Here is an 8,007-nt window from a genome sequence, read left to right on the forward strand (position 1 = left end):
TGTGATTCTGCACTTCTGGGGGCCGCAAGACGGCGCCTGGGGAGGGGCAAGGGCCGGACTTGTTGGATCAAGGCCCTCCGGCCTGGATTCTGCACTTCCAGGGGCGGCAAGATGGCACTGGTGGAGGAGCAAGTGGGACTTATGGGATCGGGATCGGGGCCTTCCGACCTAGATTCCAAATGTATGGGACAGCAAGATGGCACCAGGGGCAGAGCGAGGGCTAGACCTCCAGGATTGAGGCTCCCCGGCCTGGATTCTGCACCTCCAGGCATGGCTAGGTGGCGCTGGGGTCAGGACAAGGGCTGGAATTACTGAGATGGGGGCCCACCTGTCCGGATTCTGGCCCTCCTTGGGTAGCAAGATGGTGAAGGAGGAGGGGCAACGGCGGGATATCCAGGATCAGGTCCCGCGGGCCTAAATTCTGAACTTCCAGGGATGCAAATGGCGCTGGGGGCCAGGCGAGGGCTGCATTTCTGGGATCGGGGCCCAATGTCCGTGATTCTGCACTTCTGGGGGCCAAAGATGGTCCCAGGGGCAGGGCAAGGGCTGGGATTGCTGGATTAAGGCCCGCTGGCCAGGATTCTGCACTTCAGGGTATGACAAGAAGCGCTGGAGCAAGGCGAGGGCCAGACTTCCAGGATTGAGTCCCACCGGCTTAGATTCTGCACTTTCGGGTGCGGCAGGATGGCACCAGCAGCGGGGTGATGGCTGGAATTACTGAGACCAGCTTTCTGGATTCTGCCCTTCCTTCGGAAGCAAGATGGCGCCCAATGAGGGGCAAGGGTGTGACTTGATCTAGATCGGGGCTCGCTGGCCTAGATTCTGAACTTCCCGGGATAGCAAGATGGCGCCGGAGGAGGGGCCAGAGACGGACTTGTGGGATTGGTACCCAACAACCTCGATTCTGCACTTCTGGGGACGAAAAGATGATGCCGGTAGTGAGGCGAGGGCCAGACTTCCAGGATTGAGGCCTGCCGGCTCGGATTCTACACTTATGGGGACCACAAAATGGCTCCAGGGTAAGGCGAGGGCCAGACTTCCAGGATTGAGGCCCGATGGCCCAGAATCTGCATTTCCTGGTGTGGCAAGATGGCGCCAGTGGCAGGACGAGGGCTGGAATTACAGGGACTGGGGCCCGCTCATCTGGATTCTGCCCCTCCTTGGGTGCCAAGATGGCGCTGGAGGACAAGCAAGGGTGGGACTATCGGGACCAGGGCCTGCCAGCCTAGATTCTGAACTTCCGGGGATGGCAAGATAGTGCTGGAGATGAGGTGAGGGCCAGACTTCCATGATTGAGGCCCGCCCATCGGATTCTGCTCCTCCTTGGGCGACAAGATGGTGCCAGAAGAGGGAGAAAAGCAGAATTTCCGGGATCGGGCCCGCCAGCCTAGATTATAAACTTCCACGGATGGCAAGATGGCGCTGGGGTGGGGCAAGGGCCGGACTTCCAGGATCGGGGCCCACCCACCAGGATTCTGCACTTCTTGGGGCCGCAAGACAGTGCCACGGGCAGGGTGAGGGCCAGACTTGCTGGATCGAGGACCGCCGGTCGGGATTCTGCACTACTGGGGATGGCAAGATGGTACCGGGGTGAGGGGAGGGCCATACTTCCAGGATTGAGTCCTGCTGGCCCGGATTCTGCACTACCAGGCACGGCAAGATGGCATGGGGTGGGGAGTGAGAGGAGGGCCGCCGGAATTACTGGGATAAGGGCCTGCCCATCTGGATTCGGCACCTCCTTTGGTGGTTAGATGGCGCCAGAGGAGGGGCAAGGGCAGGACTTCCGGGATCGGGGCCCTCCAGCCTAGATTTCGAACTTCCCAGGACAGCAAGATGGCGCTGGGGGCTGGGCGAGGGTCAGACTTCCGGGATCAGTATCCAACGGCCTCCATTCTGCACTTCCTGGCACGGCAAGATGGCTCCTAGGTTAGGCAAGCGCCAGACTTCCAGGATTGAGGCCTGCCGTCTGTATTCTGCTCTTCCAGGCGTGGCAAAATGGCACCGGGGGCGGGGCGAGGGCCAGAATTACTGGGATGGGGCCCGCCTGTCCGAATTCTGCTCCTACTTGGGCAGCAAGACGGCACCCCCATGAGGGGTAAGGGCGGGAGTTCCAGGATCGGGTCCAACGGCTGGGATTATGCACTTCCGGGGATGGCAAGATGGCACCGGGTGCAAGGTAAAGGCCAAACTTAAAGGATTGTGGCCTGCCAGCCCGGATTCTGCACTTCCCTGTGGGCAAGATGGCGCTGGGGGCAGGGCGAGGGCCAGGATTACAGGGATAGGGCCCACCCATCCGGATTCCACCACACTTTGGGTGGCAAAATAGCGCATGATGAGGGGCAAGGGCGGGACTTCTGGAATCGGGGCCCACCGGCCTAGATTCTGAATTTCCAGGGACAGCAAGATGGTGCTGGGGGCAGGGCAAGGGCCTCTGCACTTCTGGGGGCCGAAGATGGAACCAGGGGCAGGGTGAGAGCCAGACTTGCTGGATTAAGGACCACCTGATGGAATTCTACACTTCCGGGGACGTCAAGATGGCGGGCCCACCCTCTGGATTCTGCCCCTCCTTGGGCGGCAAGATGGCACCGGAGCAGGGGCAAGGGAGGGAAATTGGGGATCAGGGCTCGCCGGCCTAATTTCTGGACTTCCGGGGATGCAAGATGGCGCTGGGGGCAGGGCTAGAGTCGGACCTCCGGAATCGGGGATCGCTGGCCTAGATTCTGAACTTCCAGGGACGACAAAATGGCACCGGGGGCGGGGAAAGGTCCAGACTTCTGGGATCGGTATCCAGACACTGGGATTCTGCCCTTATGCAGAAGGCAAGATGGTGCCAGGGGCGAGGTAAGGGCCAGACTTTCAAGACTGAGGGCCGCCGGCCCAGATTATGTAATTCCGGTGGAGAAAGATGGGGGAAGGGCGAGGGTCAGAGTTACTGGGATGGTGCTCTCCCGTCTTGATTCTGCCACTCGTTGGGCAGCAAGATGGTACTCAATGAGGGGCAAGGGCGGGACTTCCAGGATCGGGCCAGCCAGCCTAGGTTCTGAACTTCCAGGGACGGTAAGATGCCGCCGGGGGCGGGGCAAGAGCTGGATATCCGGGATTGGGGCCACCGGCCTAGATTCTGAACTTCCGGTGACAGCAAGATGGCGCTGGGGATAGGCAAGGGCCAGACTTAAACAATTGAGGCCCACTGGCCTGGATTCTGCACTTCTGGGCGTGGCAAAATGTCCAGGGGCGGGGCGAGGGTCAGAAATACTGGGATTGGGGCTCACCAGCCTAGATTCTGAACTTCTGGGGATGGCAAGATGGTGCTGGGGGTGAGGCGAGGGCCAGACTTCCAGAATTAAGGCCCGCTGGCCCGATTCTGCACTTCCGGGCCGCAAGATCACGTCAGGGGCAGGGTGAGGGCTGGAATTACTGGGATCGGGCCCCGCTGGCCATAGATTCTGAACTTCCATGGATGGCAAGATAGCGTCGGGGGCAGGGCAATGGCTGGAATTTTGGGATTTTGGTCTGGTGGCTGGGGTTCTGCACTTTTTTTTTTTTTTTTTTGCTTTTTGGGTCACACCCGGCGATGCTCAGGGGTTACTCCTGGCTCCTGCACTCAGGAATCGCTCCTGGCGGTGCTCGGGGGACCATATGGGATGCTGGGAATCGAACCTGTGTCAGCCATGTTGGCTGCGTGCAAGGCAAACGCCCTACCCGCTGTGCTATGGCTCCAGCCCCGGTTCTGCACTTCTGGGCATGGCAAGATGGCTCCAGGGGCAGGGTGAGAGCCAGAATTACTGGGATTGGAGCCCGCCTGTCCGTATTCTGCACCTCCTTGATGGCAAGATGGCGCCCGATGAGGGGCAAGGGCGGGACTTCCGGGATCGGGGCTGAGAGCCTACATTCTGAACTTCCAGGGATGGCAAGATAGCGCTGGGAGTGGGGCAGGGTCGGACTTCCGGGATTGGAGCCCAACGGTGGGGATTCTGCACTTCTGGGGACTGCGGGATGGCACTGGGGGTGAGGCAAGGGCCATACTTCCATTATTGAGCTCCTCCGGCCCTGATTCCACACTTCTGGGCATGGCAAGATGGTGCTGGATGAGGGCTGGAATTACTGGGCTTGGGACCCGCCAGTCCAGATTCTGCCCCTTCTTGGGAGGAAAGATGGCGCCAGAGGAGAGGTAGGGCAGGACTTCCAGGATTGGGGCCTGCCGGGATTAGTATCGTCCTGGGTTTGGCTTTTCTTTTTTTTCCCCACTTTTTGGGTCACACCCAGAGATGCTCAGGGGTTACTCCTGACCCTGCACTCAGGAATTAGTCCTGGCGGTGTTTGTGGGGGGGACCATATAGGATGCTGGGGATTGAACCGGGGTCGGACATGTGCAAGGCAAACACCCTCCCCGCTGTGCTATTGCTCTGGCATCAGGACAATTTCTTAGCCTCTTAATTTTTTTTGGGGGGGAGGGAAACACATGGGTGGTGCTCAGGACTCACCCCATTTCTGCACTCAGTGATCACCCCTGGAGGGGTTCAGGGGACACATGGGGTGCCAGGAATTGAACCTGGGTCAGCTGTGTGAAAGGCGAGTGCTGCAAGCATTGTATTATTTCTCTGGCCGCTGAAACCTGATTAGTTTTAAAATTATGATTTTGGTTTGGTTTTAAAACTATGATTGTGGAGCAATAGCATGCCCTACCCGCCGTGCTATTGCTCCAGTCCCGGGAGCACTGATTTCTGATCATCTCTACCCACTACTGTAAGTCTTGACTCCATTTGTGCAGAGGTGGAAGCTTAGTGGGGCCCTGATCACACCACAGAGCTCAACTCTCATGGGGGGTTGAGGACCCCGTTGAGTCCCAGCACCCGGCCACGGTGCTCTGCTGCTCGATCCTGGCCATCCATCAGGGACACAAAGCCTGTCCCGCAGCCTCAGGGCCACATGATGAGGGAAGAAGAGCTTAGAAGAGCGAACAGAGCCCCTGTTCCCCCCCCCCTCCACACACACACAAGCAGGAAGTGCTGGGGCAGCCTCGCAGAAGAGGGGGCTTTCTGGGCTGTGCTCTCTGTTCTTTGTAGAAGTGGGGAACCTCCCCCCCACACCGCCCATTCTAAAAGCTAGTGGGCAGCTGGTTTGGAGAGTCAGGCTCCCCCTGCTGGCCAGAGCGGCTCAGGTGGACAGGCAGGTAGAAGTGGGTGTGGCTGAGCCCCGAGAGGAAACCCTAACAGCATCATTTCCTGCCCAGGAAGGTGTTGGGCCACTCCTGGCAGTGCTCAAGGATTGCTCCTGGCTCTGTGCTCAGGGATCACTCCTGACAACTCTGGGGGTCGGTTGTGTGCCAGGTAAGCATCCAATCCCTGTGCTCTCTCCCGCTCCTAGAACATCAACAAACAAAACACTGTCCTCCCATTGTTCATCAATTTGCTCGAGCGGGCCCAGTAACGTCTCCGTCATGAGACTTGTTGTTACTGTGTTTGGCATATCGAATACGTCACGGGGAGCTTGCCAGGCTTTGCCGTGCGGGCTCGATACTCTCGGTAGCTTGCCGGGCTCTCTGAGAGGGGCGGAGGAATTGAACCCGGCTAGGCCGGGCTGGCTGCGCACAAGGTAAACGCCCTGCCGCTGTGCAATCGCTCTGGCCCACTAGAATATCATTTTTTTTTTCTTTTTGGGTTACACCTGGCAATTCACAGGGATTACTCCTGGCTCATGCATTCAGGAATTGCCCCTGGCGGTGCTCAGGGATCAGGGATGCTAGAAATCGAACCTGGTTCGGCTGTGTGCAAGGCAAACACCCTACCCACTGTGCTATCACTCCAGCCCCAAGAACGTCATTTTTTTTTTTTTTGCTTTTTTTTTGGGGGGGGGTCACACCCGGCGATGCTCAGGGGTTACTCCTGGCTCATGCACTCAGGAATTACTCCTGGCGGTGTTCGGGGGACCATATAGGATGCTGGGAATTGAACTTGGGTTGGCCATGTTGGCTGCGTGCAAGGCAAACGCCCTACCCGCTGTGCTATCGTTCCAGCCCCTAAGAACGTCATTTTTTAAAGGTAGACTCATGGGTGTTCTGTAAAGACCATGACAAGGATCAACACGATGCCAAGGTGTGGGGATTTCAGAGGCGGCCAGAAAGGGTCTCCTGGGAAGCAGGAAGAGGGGCTGAATGCCTGACCTTCATCCCACACACTGGCTTTTGACTCTCCCAGGACTCAGAAAGGGGCCAGGGGAAGAGGCAAGTGGGGTGAGCTCTATGCAGAAGACTCCCTTCACGCACTGTCCTGCATGGAGGGGAGGCCTGCCTCCATTGTGGGGTGCCCAGAAGGCAGAACAGAGACCTGGCAAACCCCCTCTATCACTGTCACACGCTGACCCCCATTATGGCCAAATCCCTGACGGATAAGCCCAGATGATGATGAAATGTCAGCTCGATCATTTGATTGATTTCTCTGGGGAAACTAACAGGAAGAAGTGAAACAGAAAACAAGTGTAAGTGGAAAAATATCTTCTTTTAACACACACAAAACACCCTCCCCCTCAACTGCTCTTCACGGCCACTCCACCCCCTCCATCTTAGTGCCCCCTCCCCTCCCCACCCCATCCCCTCCATCTTAGTGCCCTGGGCTGGGGGTGGCAGGGTCACCAAATCTGGGAAATACTGCTGGAGATACTTGTTTTCACTTGGGCTAAAGGTTAGGTGACTTGAGAAAGTCATTGAGGCCAGGGAGATGTTTCAAAGGCAGGTGCAAGTGCTCTGTATGGAGGCCTGGTTTCAGCCCTCAGCACCCCAAGGTCTCCCAAGCAAAGGTGTAACCCCAAAGCCACACACTGGGGTAGTTGCTAAGAGTCACCAGGTATGATCCTGCCCCCAACCCAAAACAAAAAATGCCACAAAGATGATGGAAAAACAGAGAAGCGGTCACTTTATAACTAAGATGAATTAGTAAATTGACACATTATCAGCTGACAAAAAGGAAACACAAACCCAGCAAAAACATGGGACTGGAAAATATGAGTTTAGTGTCTCCATTTGAAGGAATAAAAATAAATCTATGGTGAATTACCCAGCAGACAGATCATCAGTAACTTTGGGCCACTTGGCACAAAAATGAAACGTTTCTGTTTCCATAATCCCTGAGAGCATGCCAATGCTTTGTTCCAGTTGAGAAGACACTGCTTAAACTATTTTTCAGATTTTTATTTTGGGGGGAGTTTGGAGGTCACAGCTGGAAGTGCCTAGGGCCTATCCTGGTTCTGTGTCCAGAAATCACACCTGGCAGTGCTCAGGGGACCAGGAACAGAATCAGGGTCAGCTGCCTGCCAGGGTGCCTGCCTTATCCCCTATACTCCTTTGGACCCCCAGACTTTACTTTTACCAACAGCTTTTGCAAAAATCAGTTAAAATGATGAGGCCAGGGGTGGATCTGTTTTTTATTTTAAACGCTTGGGCCACACCCAGCAGTGCTCACTCCTAGCAGGCTCAGGGACTATATGGGGTACTGGGGATTGAACCCAGGTTGGCCGTGTGCAAGGCAAACACCCTTACCCACTCTAGCCACCGCCCCCCCCTCCCCCATCATGGCTGGCCAGGAGGGAAACCTGAACCCACTCCGGTGGGCTGTGGCTGATGGTCCTGAGGAAACATGGCAGGATGATGCATTTTTGCGCTCTTCACTCCTCCCGCTCCTGGGACGGAACTCCAGGAAGCTCAAGACAAGCGGCCATCAGAGGGAGAGTGTCCGCGCAGCCTGTCTGCTGTTAGCAGCCGGTTACCTAAAATGCTGTGTTTAGAATATTCTGTTGCCATAATAAGTTTCCTTCTGGAGGCAGACCAGAAGGCTCATTCCAAGCCTTCTGTGTGACTTATCTAATTGACTTAGCTGTGTGACTTATCTAATCACTGACCCTCTCTCCAGTAAGGTAAGAATAGACTCCTCTCTGGGGGCTGTGCCTTGAAGGGGGTGGCATCTATAAAGGGACTAGCAGGGCCCTGCCGTGTGGAACAAGGCGGGCTGTATT

Source organism: Sorex fumeus, unplaced genomic scaffold (assembly GCF_029834395.1).
Source record: "Sorex fumeus unplaced genomic scaffold, SorFum_2.1 ptg000233l, whole genome shotgun sequence".
NCBI classification, from domain to species: Eukaryota; Metazoa; Chordata; class Mammalia; order Eulipotyphla; family Soricidae; genus Sorex; species Sorex fumeus.